Source organism: Helianthus annuus, chromosome 10 (assembly GCF_002127325.2).
Source record: "Helianthus annuus cultivar XRQ/B chromosome 10, HanXRQr2.0-SUNRISE, whole genome shotgun sequence".
NCBI classification, from domain to species: domain Eukaryota; kingdom Viridiplantae; phylum Streptophyta; class Magnoliopsida; order Asterales; family Asteraceae; genus Helianthus; species Helianthus annuus.
The window spans coordinates 102,008,507-102,028,674 of NC_035442.2; the positions used below are offsets into that span (position 1 = coordinate 102,008,507).

The 20,168-nt window shown below is 35.3% G+C and overlaps 2 long non-coding RNA genes across 2 annotated transcripts; both read left to right on the top strand.

Moving 5' to 3' along the window:
* Positions 1-2,323: 2,323 nt before the first annotated feature.
* Positions 2,324-3,875, top strand: LOC110881980. Its single transcript, XR_002559960.1, has 3 exons — positions 2,324-2,497; positions 2,972-3,025; positions 3,675-3,875. It is a non-coding gene; the product is annotated as an uncharacterized LOC110881980 (long non-coding RNA).
* A 4,463-nt stretch (positions 3,876-8,338) lies between these two features.
* LOC110881978 lies at positions 8,339-9,890 on the top strand. The gene is made up of 3 exons (XR_002559959.1): positions 8,339-8,512; positions 8,987-9,040; positions 9,690-9,890. It is a non-coding gene; the product is annotated as an uncharacterized LOC110881978 (long non-coding RNA).
* Positions 9,891-20,168: the final 10,278 nt, after the last annotated feature.

Below are 20,168 nucleotides of genomic sequence, written 5' to 3' on the forward strand. Positions count from 1 at the left end.
TCTCTCTCAGCATCTTTTCTCTCTCTCTCTCCTCTCTTTTTGTGCGGTGAACACCCACCGCTCCCTACTCGCCGCAAACACTCCCCGAGGGGTCGGCGGCGGTGTTCCCGCTCGGGGACTACACACCCCGCACCCCTCCCCGCAAAGCGCCCCTCACACCCTTAAGTATTGATTTTTTACTTAATCATATCATATGATTTTTTTTCTTCACATACTTTTAAATTGAAATCTATTTGTATTCTCAATTTCATGAAACCAATGGATCGGTCTTGTAATCTAACCAGAAAATTTGGTCATGTTAAAACATAATCCGCTTTTGTTCTACTATGGCTTGGTTATCCATTTCTTAGCTAGGGTTAGAAATAAATACATTTATTTTAGTATATCTTCACAAGCTCTATTTTCAAGTTTTTACTGTATTTGATATATTTTATTTTTTATTTTTCTTCTCTTAGGGTATTAGTAAAAATCAATGTTTTAAAAACCGGTAAATACCGACCGGTCATACCGGTATTACCGTTTCCAGATGTAAATCTGGTACGAAACATTCGGGTAAATAAGTGAAACGGCATAAGGTTTGTACCGGCGGTAAAATCCGGTATACCAGTTTGAAACGTAATACCGGTACTAGCCCAGGGTTATTGTAGTTTGGGTTGTTATTTATTTTTATCATATATGTTATTTATCTTATGTAATTTTTATATATTATGATTATTCGTAACTAAAATTTGTTATTTAATATTGTATGAAACGAAAATAGTTATCCTATAGTTGATGAGGATGACGATAATAGTGAATTTCATCTTTTTTTGCGACTAGGGACGGAACCAGAGGGGGGTCAAGAGGGTCCGTTGACCCTCCGGTCACCGGAACTTTTTGAATTTTTATTTATAAATTTTGAGTTTTTGAAGAACAAACTTAGAGATTGACCCCCTAATTTGAACCAGTATAGAATATAAAGCGACCGTGAAGTTGATGTATTCAACACTCAAAAGGCTTAAACATATCGTACACTTTTATTTAAAAGAGCTTGTTGGAAAATTGAGTGATTTTCGATTATCTTTTGGATAATTTTTTATTATGGATTTACTTTTGGATCATCTTTTAATATGTAATCATGCATTTTTGGATTAACTTTTGAATTGATGTTGTAATTTATAAAATTATAGAGGTAGGTAGTCAACCCGGTTAAATCGCTCGGTACAACATGGTTCAACCGGTTGAACCATTTTTTAGCCTTATCCGGTTTGATTTAAAAACCGGTTTTTAAAACACTGGTAAAAATACACAATAACTCTTATGCTTTACTTTGTTTTTAACCTATCTTTTAGAACTAATACACGAATAGGGTAAGGTTCAAATAAAAACCAATATTTATCGCGAAAACTCGAAAATTAACTAAAAAAGCCAAAAAAACATACAAATTTTTTTTTTTTTTGCATATCAATTTTCGCCACTTTTTATATATAAAAAAAAATTCAAAAAAATAAATTTTTTTTTTGTAGTGCACATGTGTATGTGTACTACAAATTTTTTTTTAAGTTTTTTTATATAAAAAACCTGTGATTTTTATAAAAAATTGAAAAAAAAAAATTTTGGTGTGTTTTTTAGGCTTTTTTTAGTTAGTTTTCAAGTTTTCGCGATAAAAGTGGTTTTCATTTGAACCATCCCCGAATAATCCATATAATTTACCTCAGGGCCGTCTCCGAAAATGTAAAAAAAAATTTGGCCCTGTGCGAGATAAAAATTTGGGCCCTATTCGCAAAACCCTTGGTTCGATGTTCCAAAAAATTCCTGCACCGATGATGATAATATCCTGGTTAACCCTCAATTTCGCCCTTAAACAAAACCCTTTACATCGATGATGATGATCGCCTGGTCTTGTCACACAGCGAACACAGCGTCTGATGTTCTTCTTTTCCCGCACAGTCGCATAATGCCCAACGCCCTCTAATGGGTTTGATTTGAAATATGTTTGTGTAACACCCCAAATTCCGTACGACATGTTAAAATGTTTAAGTGCAATACCCTAGTGAAAAGAAATGGTAAATATAAAATTTTACCATTATTAAAGTTTATAGCATTTGACAAATCTAAAATATTATAACTAGGCATGGAAGTTTATTAAGTTAGTATGTAATTATGAAGAAGTGTCATGTTCGAATTGTAACACCCCAAAAATGAAAAACACGATAAATAATGATAAAACTTAATATGATTGAGAATTTATGATAAGATATAAGTTAATGTTGGAAAAATGCTTGAATTAGATATTTACTAAACTTGGAGGGGTGGAATGTGAAAGCTTTATTAATTAGGGAATTAAAAGGGTAGAAACCCAAAAACACACCCTTGGGTGCGTTCCTGGGATCGATCGAACAGAAGAACAGGGTGAAAACCCTTGCCATTGCTAATCTACTCAATTGATCAAGAAATTCAAGTCTAGTCAGATGCATGTCTCAAGTTTATCGATTATCTATGCATACATAGTGAAAGGGTAAGTCTAATTTCTTGAAAATATGAATTTTAAAGTAAGGGGTTAAACCCAAATGCGAATTCTTGTATCTATTGTGGGAAATCCTAGTTAGAATTGCGTCATAGAACATAAATTTTGTTGATTTTAGGTTGCATGAAAGGATTATAGCAAAAACCCACTTGTTAAGAAGTTAGTAAGGGTTTGATGATTATGAGAAATCATAAGACTAGGAAGTTAGTGTATAAGCTTGTTGTGATACTTGAATAATGAATGAAATTGATATAGAATGATATAGCTAGGTGAAATTGAATGAATGAAATTGTTGTGTGATGATTAACTAGTAAGAATATGCTTTATAGACTTGTACCATGTACCTTAACTATGATGCCTACCAAGTGTTTGATGAAATGCTTAAGAGATGAATTTATGAGTAACTTGGAAAAATGGTAGAACGAAGTAGATGAACTAAATGAATGAATGAATGTTGTAATGTAGGCGTGAAGGAAGAAGGTACAAGCATTAGGAAAACGGAAGGCACGCAAGACCGAGGTATGTTCCGTTGCATACAAATCTTTGTTAAATTCTCTTTTTACTTAACTTGATGTAGAACTATCCTTGTATGACAATCATGGTAAATAGCAAGTAAATAACAAATCCTTTGTGGATTTGGGTATGCTAACGAAAGTTGTGTTAAGCTATACATTTTGACCGATTTAAATTAAATCGTGTCAAGAAGAGATGAACGCCATCCGTTTGAATGGGTAGCTTCGAATGCCATAATGAATGTGAAAGTTTAATCCGTTATGCGGATAGAACAAAGAGTAATGTTGAAAGCAAATACCCAATTAAACGGGTTGAATGTGTATGCTTAGCTCTCAATGAGAGTGTTTATGCCAAACCCAATTAAACGGGTCGAATGTGTATGCTTAACTCTCAATGAGAGTGTTTATGCCAAACCCAATTAAACGGGTCGAATGTGTATGCTTAACTCTCAATGAGAGTGTTTATGCCAAACCCAATTAAACGGGTCGAATGCGTATGCTTAACTCTCAATGAGAGTGTTTATGCCTAACCCAACTATTTGGGTAGTCGAATGCATAAAAGGATGAATGTTTTTGTATGGATGGAGCTAAAACGAAAGGATTATGATTTAACTAGAGTGATAACTAACCTTTTAAAATTTTGATTGTTAATGTAGGTAAAACTCCACTATAGGCGATTTGGAGATATGGAGCGAGCACGTGTTCAAGCCTTATTATACCAAGCGCTTCCGCTAGTTTATATGCATACTTTTTGGGTCCATGTCTTGTTATTTTGTTTAATCTTGTTAGAAGTCTTACACTTGAAAACTTGTTGTCTTTGTTTGGGGTAGTTTAATGCTAATAGGGTCGTAGATGGATGTTGTCTATTATGTTAAAAACAGGGGGCATGTTCGTTTTACGAACGGGTCATGCCCAATTTTTGTAAAAAAAATTTTATTATGTGTCAAAGTTGGTCTTTTGATGTCCGAAAAATTATTTTTGTAAGAAAATTATCATTATGGAAAAGCGGACCTTACAAGTTGGTATCAGAGCCAAGGTTTGAGGGATTCGAGTTCTTAACGCGATGCTCGAACTCAAACCGATGGCTCGTTCGAAAGTGTGCTCGTTCCAAGATCGTCAATGAGGTAATAATGTAAGTTTTCGATGAATGCTAGTATATGTAATGAGTTTGAGATGTAAAGTTGAGTTAAATATGTGAAGTAATAATTATGGGTAGCGAAACAATAAATTCTGGGGACCGTACAGCTGGAAACGGACCCGAAAAAAGAGTTAGAATGCTAAAAAAAAAAAAAAAAAAAAACGAAGCTGCAGCGGATTAATGAATGGCTGGCCGTCGCCGACGGCCAGACACCCCGTCGCCGACGCCCCTATGTTGGTAGACGGCTTAAGTTCCTGCCTACGGACTAATGTAGGCGACGCACTTATCTGAAGCCCGTCGCCGACGGGGCATGAAGCCGTCGGCGACGGCTAGTGGAATATCAATCCGCTGAAAATTTTATTTTTGTATTATTTTCGCGTTTCGAGTTACCGGATTGTCCGAAAGCCTATTTAAGTGTTCATGTAGAGTCCAAATAATGCCTAATAAGATATATCTAACCACAATTAGTGGTTACGATGGAAAGAGACTTGTAAGGGTCGAGAGTAATGTGTCGAATGACACGAATGAATGCCAAAAGTTTAAAAAGTGGATAAAGTATGAAATGTAGGAATGCGAATGAAGTAAATACGGACTAATGAACTATGATGAATCGAGAGCTTATGAGTTATAATTTAAGTTCCCATACTCCTCAGAAATGCCCATTTTATGTTCCTGTTAAGTATTAGAAGATATAATAAGTTATGAAAAGTTATGTAGATCGTTGGCAATAAAGTAAGATTTATAAAAGTCGAATGTAACGAATGTAATGGCATGAAATGAATGACGAATGCATAAAGTGGAGTTGGAATTCGTATGAAAATTCGGATGAATATATGCTTTGAAAGAATTATGCACTAGAGGCTTGTACCTTGTACATGAATGGTGTGATGTTTATGTATATTTAATGATTTGCTCTAGTATGATTAAGAGGCGAATATGTGCTAAATGTAAATCATACGAGCTAATTAGTAAAGGATATGTTCAAAATATGTTAGATAGATGTTCCGAATGAAATTTGCTAATTGTAGAATCATGGAGCAATAGCATGTGAAAATACTTGTATGTGAATATATATATGTATTGATTAGAAGATCACGTAAATGGTACATGAAATCTTGTTATTTAAGTGGATTATGCAACGTGGGCTTCAATACATTATCCGTGGACTACGGTGAGCATCCCAAATGTAATTTTTATCATTCCTTTAATGTTTATGGGCTTTAAATCGAAGTTTAGGTCCCAAGCCATTAATGTACTGGTATGTAAGTTGTATGCAAAATCTCGAACAAGTATGTAGGAAGGTATGCGTGCATGTAAAAGTATATATATATATATATATGTATAAAGGTGCGTGTGAGTGTACGTATGTATGTAGAGATGCAGGAAGGTAGGTATGTATGTAGATGTGTGCGTATCCATGTAAGAATGTGTGTAAGCATAATTTAGATGCGTATAGTATTAACGTTACTAATTATATGCTTGAGGTTGGTATGAAAATAGAAGTTGTATTGTACTCAGTTTTGATCATATTAATGATTTGTGGTAAAACCCAAATTGGAATTGTAAAATGGTGAAGATGTTAAATTGTGATTTTGTTGATGCATGAGATGTTACATGATAGTTTTGATAGTTAGACGTGATGTGCAAGTAATGACAATGTGAATTTTTTTGAATGTAATGGTTCATGAGATGAATTTGGGAGGAATATGCTTAGGAAACTTGTACATTATACTTAGAAAGTGGTACGCCCACCAAATGTTTGATAAAATGCTTAGGTAAAAATGGTAAGTGGAATTGTATGCTAACAATGGATAAATATATGAAGACAAATGATAATGATATAATAGATAATAGATCTGTATAAGAATGTGTGTTAGATGAATTGCCAATGGAAATTGGTTTGATAAGATAACATGGTAAGAAACATGAATTAGGATGTTGTAATAGATGATTGATTGTGTTGTGAACGATGAACGTTGAATTGTGTAGATATGGAACGAAGTAGTTAAATGAGTATTGTCATTATGAGCATATCATATGCTTGTGACTAATGAAAGCACTTACATGTGGGAGCATGTGTATGTGAATGTATATGTGACGATGGTTAGGTGACTGTGTGGTTATAAGCCAATCACATCAAGATTTTTGATATGTGTATATTGATGTTTTTATAGTCTCACATAACAACACGAATAAACAAGGTTAAGTCGTAAGTTATATGTTAACACTATTGACTTCTGAGAAACAACTAAGCGTCTATGCATAAGAAGCATGAATTGACTTAAGGTCGTAAAAGTAGGATTTTAGGGAGCTGTATGGAACATGTTAAATCAATACGCGTACTATGAAGGACATGACGGAATATAAGAATTTGAAAGAATGGGAATCTGAGTATATGTTTTACGTTTGTCAGAATTGACTAACGAGAGTCAAATGTGAATTATGCGATCGGTATGATCGTTAACACATACAATTGTTTATGCTAATAGTGATGGAATTACTAAAGGAAAGTAAGGATCTGGTAAGAAAGCGGAGTACATGCTTGATATGCCAAATTTAGAATGATTAGAAGGGATTGTATGGAAAATGTGAAAGATTAACGTTGAAGGAAGTTAGAATGAAAATACTAGAATGCGTAATTATTAGAGAGGTAGAATGTTACGTAAAGAAGGATTGCGTGGAATATAAAATAAAGAATATTTGAATGGAATGTGGCATAAAAGATATTTTGCCATAGGTAAACCTTGCAAGGAATATAAGATAGGATTTCGTTAAGACATGAAAATTTTACGACTAATGGAGTGAATGACTGAAAAATTTAATGGATCCTGCCCCTAGTCGGGCTAACTAGCGTATGTGAGGACTTATTTGAAGGTAAACCTCCAAAGAAATGTTCACGAATTAGAGTATGTATACCCAGATTCATGGCTCGTGTTATAAGACGACCCTACGAGGTAGAGTGTAAACTAAATTATCGAAAGAAGGGTTGTACCAAGTTATATGTAACTCATACGTGGAATGAGATGGCATGTGTAATAAGCTTATAATCTCGTATCAACGAAACCTTAGTAAGTATATAGGTAAGAGTTAATCCATTGTGGTACATAATTAGGAAATCGCCTTAGCATTACAATTATTAGAAGGAATTACGTATGTATGACGGCTATTGAATGTGATAACGACACCTCGAGTGTAATATGAGTTACTCAAATGTAAGTATTGATTACGCGAATCATATTGATGGCATGATTAAAGACTTATGTTGGCCCTTGTAACCCTGGGATAAATGGTAAAGATAGTATATACATGATTTGTATAACCATATACATTAAGTTGTGTGTAACCATGCACTTATGAGGAATCATCAATGAAAGAAATATTGGTCACGGGTAAAGATTATATGTAGGTATTGTAAAAAATATATATATATATATATATACACTTAGCAACTATTAAATGATGTATGATTTGTGACTTTATATAAATGAATATGAATGCACAAGTATGAATATTATGATAATTATTAATTCCTTAAGTAGATGTTAGAGGTATGCGGGAATGATTAACTTGACATATAAGTTTTGAGAAATCAGCTCGAACAAATGAACAATGATCATGGAATGATGTAATAGGATAACACTGAATCATGCAAGGTTCATTTACCAGGTGTATTAGACAAGTTTTAGAGTAGCAATGACCGATTCATCATGATGGATGATCGAATTAAAGCATGTTGTCGAAGTTCGAGGTATGTAATTACGAAGGGATACTGTTAGACCAGTCAGAAGGTATGTATTAAGGTTTCGGGGACGAAACCTTCCTTAAGGGGGGTAGACTTGTAACACCCCAAATTCCGTACGACATGTTAAAATGTTTAAGTGCAATACCCTAGTGAAAAGAAATGGTAAATATAAAATTTTACCATTATTAAAGTTTATAGCATTTGACAAATCTAAAATATTATAACTAGGCATGGAAGTTTATTAAGTTAGTATGTAATTATGAAGAAGTGTCATGTTCGAATTGTAACACCCCAAAAATGAAAAACACGATAAATAATGATAAAACTTAATATGATTGAGAATTTATGATAAGATATAAGTTAATGTTGGAAAAATGCTTGAATTAGATATTTACTAAACTTGGATGGGTGTAATGTGAAAGCTTTATTAATTAGGGAATTAAAAGGGTAGAAACCCAAAAACACACCCTTGGGTGCGTTCCTGGGATCGATCGAACAGAAGAACAGGGTGAAAACCCTTGCCATTGCTAATCTACTCAATTGATCAAGAAATTCAAGTCTAGTCAGATGCATGTCTCAAGTTTATCGATTATCTATGCATACATAGTGAAAGGGTAAGTCTAATTTCTTGAAAAGATGAATTTTAAAGTAAGGGGTTAAACCCAAATGCGAATTCTTGTATCTATTGTGGGAAATCCTAGTTAGAATTGCGTCATAGAACAGAAATTTTGTTGATTTTAGGTTGCATGAAAGGATTATAGCAAAAACCCACTTGTTAAGAAGTTAGTAAGGGTTTGATGATTATGAGAAATCATAAGACTAGGAAGTTAGTGTATAAGCTTGTTGTGATACTTGAATAATGAATGAAATTGATATAGAATGATATAGCTAGGTGAAATTGAATGAATGAAATTGTTGTGTGATGATTAACTAGTAAGAATATGCTTTATAGACTTGTACCATGTACCTTAACTATGATGCCTACCAAGTGTTTGATGAAATGCTTAAGAGATGAATTTATGAGTAACTTGGAAAAATGGTAGAACGAAGTAGATGAACTAAATGAATGAATGAATGTTGTAATGTAGGCGTGAAGGAAGAAGGTACAAGCATTAGGAAAACGGAAGGCACGCAAGACCGAGGTATGTTCCGTTGCATACAAATCTTTGTTAAATTCTCTTTTTACTTAACTTGATGTAGAACTATCCTTGTATGACAATCATGGTAAATAGCAAGTAAATAACAAATCCTTTGTGGATTTGGGTATGCTAACGAAAGTTGTGTTAAGCTATACATTTTGACCGATTTAAATTAAATCGTGTCAAGAAAAGATGAACGCCATCCGTTTGAACGGGTAGCTTCGAATGCCATAATGAATGTGAAAGTTTAATCCGTTATGCGGATAGAACAAAGAGTAATGTTGAAAGCAAATACCCAATTAAACGGGTTGAATGTGTATGCTTAGCTCTCAATGAGAGTGTTTATGCCAAACCCAATTAAACGGGTCGAATGTGTATGCTTAACTCTCAATGAGAGTGTTTATGCCAAACCCAATTAAACGGGTCGAATGTGTATGCTTAACTCTCAATGAGAGTATTTATGCCAAACCCAATTAAACGGGTCGAATGCGTATGCTTAACTCTCAATGAGAGTGTTTATGCCTAACCCAACTATTTGGGTAGTCGAATGCATAAAAGGATGAATGTTTTTGTATGGATGGAGCTAAAACGAAAGGATTATGATTTAACTAGAGTGATAACTAACCTTTTAAAATTTTGATTGTTAATGTAGGTAAAACTCCACTATAGGCGATTTGGAGATATGGAGCGAGCACGTGTTCAAGCCTTATTATACCAAGCGCTTCCGCTAGTTTATATGCATACTTTTGGGGTCCATGTCTTGTTATTTTGTTTAATCTTGTTAGAAGTCTTACACTTGAAAACTTGTTGTCTTTGTTTGGGGTAGTTTAATGCTAATAGGGTCGTAGATGGATGTTGTCTATTATGTTAAAAACAGGGGGCATGTTCGTTTTACGAACGGGTCATGCCCAATTTTTGTAAAAAAATTTTTATTATGTGTCAAAGTTGGTCTTTTGATGTCCGAAAAATTATTTTTGTAAGAAAATTATCATTATGGAAAAGCGGACCTTACAGTTTGTTTATTAACCTGGGCCTATTAAACTGTTATACTAAGGCACACCCATTTTAATTGGGTTTATTCATTTCTTGTGCACACACCCATACACTAGTTCATTTAAACACAGGCCCATTTAAACTTAATAAACATGCCCTGTAACACTTAAACATAGGTCTAAAAGTTTTGGGGTTATTGCACTGGAAATCGTTTCAGGAAGGAGTAATATGAAATATCGGCCGGCTGAAGAATCTATTTATCTTGTTGATTGGGTAAAATCGCTTTGACTGAAACTACAGTTTATATTATCCTACCCACAAATCCCAGTTAACTCACAGTCTTATTATCATTATATTTCTTCCATTCTTAAGGTTGTTTCTCTAAAACAACAAGGGGAGTTTGATGGACTTGGTGGATCCAAGACTGGATTCTGATTTCAACAAAAGGAGAGTTTGATGGACTTGGTGGATCCAAGACTAGTTCATTAACACAGACCCATTTAAACTTAATAAACGGGCCTTGTAACATTTAAACACAGGCCTAATATTTTTTTATAAAAACATACAGAATTTTTTTTAAATATATATAAAAAAAAGAAATTTTTGAGCCCTATATTGGTTTGGACCCTGTGCACAGGCCCATTCTGCACTTAGCCATAGGCAGGCCCTGATTTACCTAAATTTACCATACATACAAACATCAGTTTCAAATGTCGGCAGCAATAGTTGTTTTAGTTGGTTGGCCAAAATTTGTCTTTTCTCCTTTTTTTTTTCATAAAATAGTTATTTATAGGTTGTGCTAAATTACGATTTTATCCCTTGTTTAAATTTACGATGTTGCCACCTTTTTCTGTCACGGCCCCCGACCCGGTTTGACCCGTTTCAGGAGCCGCGGGACAGAAAATCCCGTGGTATTTATTTTTATAGCGGAAGTCTTAACAGGATCGTTTTAAACTTGAAAAATTTGCCCGAGTATTATTTATTTACATTTAGGATAAACCCCGTAAATATCATAATTTCATTGTTTTACAAACATGTTTATTTATTTTATTTGAGCCACCACTTCAAGCTTGATAGTGCTCCGTAGCACGTGTACTTAATTCAGTAGGTCACCTGAAACATGTTGTAAAAAGGTTTTGTCAGCGGGGAAATACTGAGTGAATCATTCATTTTGATAAAAACGACACATAGTTATAATTTACAGCATAAGAGCGATTACTATGGCAGTATCTTAATTAATATCTGGTCTTGCCACCCGTGTGACGATGGTCATACCACTATTGGGTCCAGTCACCCAATTAGTGACGTTTTGTCACTGTTAGGTCTTATTAGCCTAACCCATGTTAGGGCTTATTGCCTAACCGTGAGAAATTAGTAATGTGCACAATACCCCACTAACCAGCGGTCAAGATAACCACGACTTAATCCCTGTAATTATAACATTTTGAAAATAATTTGGAGTATTGTAAAACAGTTTGATAAAAAGAGAATGACTCACAAACTGTGAGAAAAGAGTTTATAAAAGGGGAATGACTCACATTGCAGATTTAACGGGCAAGGTATAAGCCTACTGATTAGCCTTGAGTTAACCTAATTTAATAATTATGTACACACAATAGGTTAGTAACTTAATACAGCAGTTACGTCAATTCACGAGATCAAACCCTCACAATGATTAACAAGTGCAATACTTAATAATTCAATCGAATTCACAAGGAATAACAGAGCATAGTCCGAATTCGAACAGCACTCAGATATTCAAGTCGAAATCACGACGAATAATCAAAGTAGAAGCTCAATTTGAGCAGCACTTGGACAATCGTTGGATAGTTATAATCGATCGGATGTTGAATCGTAATAGCGATCGAGTTATTACCCTGATTGCGGCAGCACTTCGTGGTGTGTGTGTTGTGAACTGATTTGTGTATAACTCGACGTACGTTCAGAGAATTTCCGTCGTTTCAAGCACAAAAATCAAGTGCCAATGTCTGCTATTTATACACGAATTTAGAATCGCTTACGGACCGTAAGCCTAACCCTTTACGGTTTGTAAAGGATATAAACCGACTATAGGTTACCACGCGTGGGACTAGCCTAGCTGAGTCAATGAAATTGACCAATCAGATCTACACAACGTTTAATTTGGATAAACGTCCAACTAGGGTTTACCCCCCTTGAGTTTTAGGGGTCTTGATCCTGATTCCGATTGTCCTGAAAATTTTAGGGCTAATGTAGAATTATTTGGGTGTCTCAATTAGGGTTTTCTTATTGACTAATTATCGTCCTAATTATTGTTTTTAGTGACAGTTGTTACATCCTCCCCACCTTAAGAAAAATCTCGTCCTCGAGATTTACTGAAATAGATGAGGGTACTTTCGCTTTATTTCTGATTTTAGTTCTCAAGTGTATTCTGATCCTCTCTTTAAATTCTATTTGGCTTTGTCCAGCACTAGTTGTTTGTGCTTGAGAACTTGATCTTTCTATCTTATATTTGTAATGGTTTCCTTACCATTTAAATTTTTCATTTACCTCTATATCTTGAAGAGGTACTACTAGGGATTCGTCTGATAGACATTTCTTGAGATTGGATACATGAAACACATCATGTACTCCTGCTAATTCTTCTGGTAGTTGTAAATGATAAGCTACTGGTCCTAATCGTTGGATCACTAGGAATGGTTCTACGTATCTTGGACTTAGCTTCCTTTCTTATCGAATTTATAAATTCCTTTCCAAGGAAATACTTTTGACAGCATTTTGTCTCCAACTTGAACTTCAATGGCTTTCGTTTATTTATTTGTATCACTTTTCTAACTGTCTTCTTTCCTTTGTGATACTAAATATTACAGTCGTAGTCACTTAGGATTTCCTTTTTCTTCATAAATGATACTGAAGTATTCCCACAGGGAGGAACTTGGTCGTATAAATCCTTTACTTAATAATTTATCTAATTGTTTCTTTAATTCTTAACATTTTAGTGAGTGCTAACTGATAGGGTGCCTTAGCTATTGGTATAGTTCCTGGATTTCGATAAATTCTAAGTTCTATTCTGTTATTAGGTGGTAATCCTGGTAGGTTTTGGGGAAAATGTTAGGATATTCCGATATAATCGGAATGTCTTCTATTTTCTTATCTTTTGGTATCAACAACTATTGATACCATACTATTCCTGGTTTCTGTAAAGAACTTGGCCAGCTTCTTTACTGATGTTAATTTCAGTAACTTTTGTGGTTTATTTCTGGTTATTATTACAAATTTTCTTGCAGGTGTATGGATTTCTACGGAACTTAGATCATAGAGAACTTAAGCATAGTTGGCTATTAACCAATCTATTCCTAATATAACATCGAATCCGGCTAAAGTAATTAGTAACAAGTTTTGCAGAAAATTTATGTCCAAATTTTATCTTTGGATTTTGCAAAAATCTTATTTAGGCTAACGAAATTCCTATCTGTCGTTTTAATTGTAAAAGTCTGCCTACAGTTGATTAAGGGTAATTTTAAGGGCTTGGCAGAATGAAGTATTTATAAAACCTTGGTTGGCACCAGAGTCAAATAATACTTGCATAAATGTTAGTGAACTAAAACGTACCGACTATGACGTCAGGAATTAGTTCAGCTTCCTGAGTAGTTAATTGAAAAGTTCTTGCGTTTTTCTTGGTAGTCCCTTCTGGAGGTTTCGTCTTCTCGTTTGCTGGATTGCCTAATTTCGGGCAGCTTGTTCTGAAGTGTCCGGGTTCTCCACAATTGTAGCAAGTTATTGCCTTCTTTTTCCTGCAATCCTCTTCTTGATGTCCTGGAATTTTGCAGTAATTGCAGCATCCTCTGCATTTTCCAAAATGTTTTCCTTTGCAGGTATTGCAAAATGGGATAGTGGAAAATCGCCCGTTTTCTCTTTTCTTAAAATTGTTACTATTACCCATATGAAATTCTTGGGAAATTTTCTGGGCTAAATCCTTCCTCCTATTTTCTTCTCGAGTGCGTACCAATCCGTCAGTTAGAGTGTTAGCTAATTCTACCGCATCGTTAATTGTGCGGGGTCTCGCAACTTTGACAATGTTACGAATTTCGCTAATCAAACCCCAGATATAGCGAGAGATAAGTATCGGTTCTGGCGAAGCCAAAGTAGGTACAATTCTGGCATACTCAAAGAATTTTGAAGTATACCCTCGACAATCTACATCTACCATTCGGTGACTTAAAAACTTATTCGCCATCTGCTCTTTTTCATATTCGGGACAGAATTTTCTTTCTATTATTTGCTTAAATTCTTCCCAACTCATGGCATAGGCCACGTTACTTCCTTTAGCTTGTAACAATGTATTCCACCATTCTAACGCTTCTTCCTTGAAAAGGTGCGAAGCGTACATAACCTTATCTTCCTCAACACATTTACTTATTCTGATTACTGCCTCGGTTTTCTCTAACCAACGCAGTGCCGCAGTTGCCCCTTCATTGCCTGCGAACTCTACAGGTTTACAGGCAAGGAACTCCTTGTAAGTGCAACCAGGCGTTGCAGCTTTCCTTTTCTTAGGGAGCAGAGCTTGTCGTAGTTCTTCATCATGATTAACATGATCATTGCCTCCGTTTACGCTATTACTGAAGTGATCTTCAGTAATACGTTTGCTAGGAATGATTTGTTGTGGTTCTATTGGAGTTTTAATAGCAGCAACGATTGCTGGAATAGCGTTGGCTATCCCTTGAGCTATCATTGTTGGAATAGTGTTAGCTATCCCTTGAGCAACAATATTTTCTATATCCTGCCTAGTCATATATTGATCCCCTGATTGTTGCTCAGATTGATTAACCTCGTTGACTGGTTCGTTATTAGCGTTTTCCATTGGATAACTAATTTATGGATAAATAATTAGTATGCCAGAAGTAATTCCAATGTCACCCTTAATTGCACATAACTACGTAAACAAACCAAAATTTCTAAAAATTTTTATTATATCATGCCTCTATATACAGCCATTTTATTATTTATTTTACACATACTGGTTTTACTATTTCTATTACACAACCACAATTTTATAAATTCCCTATCCTTATGTCAAATGATATTCTAGTAATGGTGTTCCCTCTGATCGTATTTCTAGGAGATCTGTTTCTCAATCTCTTGGATCCTATTCCCAACATTCATTAGTTCTTAATCAAAGTGGCGAAGTCTAGCTATATTCTTGTTACTTTTTGGTGGATTTGGTTCTGGATCGAACTGAGGAAAAAGCTTATAGGGATAGTTTTGAATCTGTATTTCATTAGTCAACCATTCGTCTATTCCTAAAGGTTGCGAGTGGATTGAAGGGTTTGGAATAGCTGGTTCTACATCTATTACTAGTTGTTTTTCATTAATAGACTTGATAGAATTATAATCTGTCAATGAAAAATCAAATTCTTCCTGGGATGGTAACTCCTTAATTTGCCTAGAGCTTTCCCCGATTTCTATTTTCTTAGGTGTGGGTTTTTCGAGAGGTACAGTGTTAAATTCTATAGGTTCCTCTCTTTCTGCTATATATCTATTGAAATCTCTGGAAACTTCTATTCTTACTGGATAGTGATTTAAATTCTGAAGGGCATCAGACAAGTCATTCATGCTGTATAGCAAAATACTAGGTTAAAATTTATGACAAAATTTTATAGAAATATTATCTCATGCTGGGTATCTACCAAAACTACTGAGAATTTAAAACACCCTAAGTTTTATTTGTAAATTTTATGATTTCCCGAATAAAACTTCTAGACTGTAGATATTAAAAATACTAAAACTTAAGTCAAATTATTTTTTTTTAAGAATTTGTATTATTTGCTATATTGACTAGTGTATACAGATCTGTCCATGATTAGTCAGATAAAGCAGATAATCACAGAATAGCAATTAATAAATTTTGTATTCCCTAAATACTTAATTGGCTTAAATCAGTGGCTTGATCAGTGGCTCTGATACCACCTTTTTCTGTCACGCCCCCGACCCGGTTTGACCCGTTTCAGGAGCCGCGGGACAGAAAATCCCGTGGTATTTATTTTTATAGCAGAAGTCTTGACAGGATCGTTTTAAACTTGAAAAATTTGCCCGAGTATTATTTATTTACATTTAGGATAAACCCCGTAAATATCATAATTTCATTGTTTTACAAACATGTTTATTTATTTTATTTGAGCCACCACTTCAAGCTTGATAGTGCTCCGTAGCACATGTACTTAATTCAGTAGGTCACCTGAAACATGTTGTAAAAAGGTTTTATCAGCGGGGAAATACTGAGTGAATCATTCATTTTGATAAAAACGACACATAGTTATAATTTACAGCATAAGAGCGATTACTATGGCAGTATCTTAATTAATATCTGGTCTTGCCACCCGTGTGACGATGGTCATACCACTATTGAGTCCAGTCACCCAATTAGTGATGTTTTGTCACTGTTAGGTCTTATTAGCCTAACCCATGTTAGGGCTTATTGCCTAACCGTGAGAAATTAGTAATGTGCACAATACCCCACTAACCAGCGGTCAAGATAACCACGACTTAATCCCTGTAATTATAACATTTTGAAAATTATTTGGAGTATTGTAAAACAGTTTGATAAAAAGAGAATGACTCACAAACTGTGAGAAAAGAGTTTATAAAAGGGGAATGACTCACATTGCAGATTTAACGGGCAAGGTATAAGCCTACTGATTAGCCTTGAGTTAACCTAATTTAATAATTATGTACACACAATAGGTTAGTAACTTAATACAGCAGTTACATCAATTCACGAGATCAAACCCTCACAATGATTAACAAGTGCAATACTTAATAATTCAATCGAATTCACAATGAATAACAGAGCATAGTCCGAATTCGAACAGCACTCAGATATTCAAGTCGAAATCACGACGAATAATCAAAGTAGAAGCTCAATTTGAGCAGCACTTGGACAATCGTTGGATAGTTATAATCGATCGGACGTTGAATCGTAATAGCGATCGAGTTATTACCCTGATTGCGGCAGCACTTCGTGGTGTGTGTGTTGTGAACTGATTTGTGTATAACTCGACGTACGTTCAGAGAATTTCCGTCGTTTCAAGCACAGAAATCAAGTGCCAATGTCTGCTATTTATACACGAATTTAGAATCGCTTACGGACCGTAAGCCTAACCCTTTACGGTCCGTAAAGGATATAAACCGACTATAGGTTACCACGCGTGGGACTAGCCTAGCTGAGTCAATGAAATTGACCAATCAGATCTACACAACGTTTAATTTGGATAAACGTCCAACTAGGGTTTACCCCCCTTGAGTTTTAGGGGTCTTGATCTTGATTCCGATTGTCCTGAAAATTTTAGGGCTAATGTAGAATTATTTGGGTGTCTCAATTAGGGTTTTCTTATTGACTAATTATCATCCTAATTATTGTTTTTAGTGACAGTTGTTACATTCTTTGAAGACTCAAGTTCAGTTCCCACTTGGTGCAAAAAAAGAGTGAGGCATTGGTGGGTAGTGATAGGAGACCCAAGGAAACATGGGTTCGATCCTTGAGCCAAACGGGTTTTACCGGTAATTCCCTATCGTGCCTACGGCGGGTGGATTACCGAGTTTTCCCCGGAATTGGTGGTGGACGACTCGGGTTACTCTCGGAATACTCCGTTTGTCCAGTGGGTACCCCAAGAGTGCTCAGGATTTGATTTGTTGGATTTGATTTGTTGGCTGTTAAAAAAATTAAATTATGAATAAGTCTTTATGAAACCATTATATTGTAAATAAGTCTTTATGAAATCATTATAGGGTTGGACCGCTTTGGTCAAACACTATTTATTTAAAAAATTGAACCTTTCAAACGTAAAAAGATATCTGAGATTTACCATCAATACAATATTTATAAGATAATTAACGTAAAATGGTTTCTAAATATTTAGTTCTTATTTAAAATAAAAACTACCTCATATTTTTTGGTTTCCGGTTTTGATAATGTTTATATAACTTCTTCTGCGAAAAGAAATTTGTTATCTACACCGATACCATAATTAACGAAACCAATACCATCCAAACAACTGTTTTTATGGTTTCAGTTGATGTGAAACAGGTGTAGATTGTTATACCGAGTGCATGTATCATATGGGTACTGTATCCAGCCGAACCGATATCAGTCGAATACCAATGGTAACATAACGCCGCAACGCGGCGGGCATATACCCTAGTTTATATGAATTTTGTATTGGTGGGAAATGGGAGTTTCTGTCAATCATCGCAACCTTTTGAATTTTGTGATCACTAGATATTTAGCCAAGCCGCGCATTGCAGCGGCATCGTTGTGTTTGCGACTTCGTTACACACGTTTGATGATATCATTAACATGTGGTGTCCACGTGCAAGTTGACATGTCTATGACTTTAGTACACATGTTACGTTCATGACATTAATGTGGTTAGTCAAAGATTAAAAAAAATAGAATGTCTTGCATGTTATGGTGTAAATTCATAAAAAAATATAAACAAAAGAATTAAAATGTGGGGGGGGGGAGTGCACGGTCCTCCCAACCGCCGGAGTGATCCCACTCCGGGAGCCGCTACCCGACCAAGCTAGCCCTGCGCTGAATTCTTCATGCCGAGTTCTTACCCTAGGAAACATATGCCACTCCCAAGACTCGAACCCGGTACCTTTGGAAAGAGGTGGGTGTCGGTGGCCAACTGGGCTACCCCAATTGGTTAAAAGAATTAAAATGTTGGAGAAGACGAATTGTGAAGTTTTTAAGTAGAAAAATATAGTGCTTAAAGTTGTCAATTACCAAAAGTTAAGAGTCAATGTATCCCTTACCAAAGGATAAATGTTTAATGTATTAAATCTCTAATGTTGTTAATGGTTCCAAACTTTTATCGATTAAGCACTTAACTATTTAAAAGTTGTAAAAGACCCGCTTAATCTATTATATATTATTATTTATTACACAACTAATATGCTGGCCCATAGTTTCATTCAAATTGAAATCACCACCTATGAGCTGGTTCTATACGTGGCTGCCTATAATGAGTACAACTACTTTTGAATTAAAACCCTTATAACTTAAACAAAGAAAAAATCTCCATGAGCCCCATTTTACACAGAAGTTATTTCAACTTGGAGAGACTTGTGAGAGAGGGGGCATGTAGGGGTTCTCCGGCAAGATCCATGTAGCCGATATCTGTTTCTTCGGCAAGATCCATGTAACCGGTATCTGTTTCTCCGGCAAGACCCTTGCTTCCTTCTACCGCCACTGCCATTGCCAACACAACAAAACCACCTAGGCCTCTCCCTCGCTCTCCATTGTTGCCGGTCAGCACTCCGGCTTCTTCCCACCCCTGTCACCTTTGCACTCTCTCTCTCCCTTGATCGGAATAGTTTTGTCGCAACTGGTAACAGTCTTAGATCGCCTATTTTGACCTGTCGCAGACCTGTGAACCCTCGACGCAATCTTGTGCGGTTGTCACCACCGTAGATGGACTGAAAAACCACCGATCAGCCATGAATGAACATTCGTGTCAGTGATTGTACTGCATGCACGTGACAAAAAAGCAACGGAAAATAAGAAGGTCAATGCCTTAATTTAGAAGAAGGTCAAAATCGTAATTTCCGTCGGTGCACCGACATTGTGTTTTAAGATTATACTAGGAACAGAACCCCCACGCGTTGCGGCGGGGTACATCACAAATATCAATTAGATTAGTCAAAGTGTTATGTAATGAGTTAACCATATGAAAATACATGTTTCGACGTATATGTTTGAACTTAATGTAACTTGTATAAGCATTGCAATTGGATCAAAATGTAAAGTAAATCAAATTTATGTCGTACAATTATAAGTGACTCAACTCATACATAGAAAACGTAACATGTATTAAGAAAAACTTACACGTGTAATCAAAATGGAAAAAGGATAAAAAGAACCACAATTTGACTCAACTTTGGTTCAGAACAAAATTTATGAAATGTACAAAAAATAAGTACGAAAGCGTATTATATTTTGCCTGACTCGTTTCCAAAAAAAAAAAATTACATCAAAACATAGAACACTTCGAATTTATACCGACACGTACATGAAAATATACACGAAAAATGGTTTTTTAAAGGAAAATGTACTATATTTGACCTAACATGTTTCTAGAAAAAGTTTCCATCGAAACAT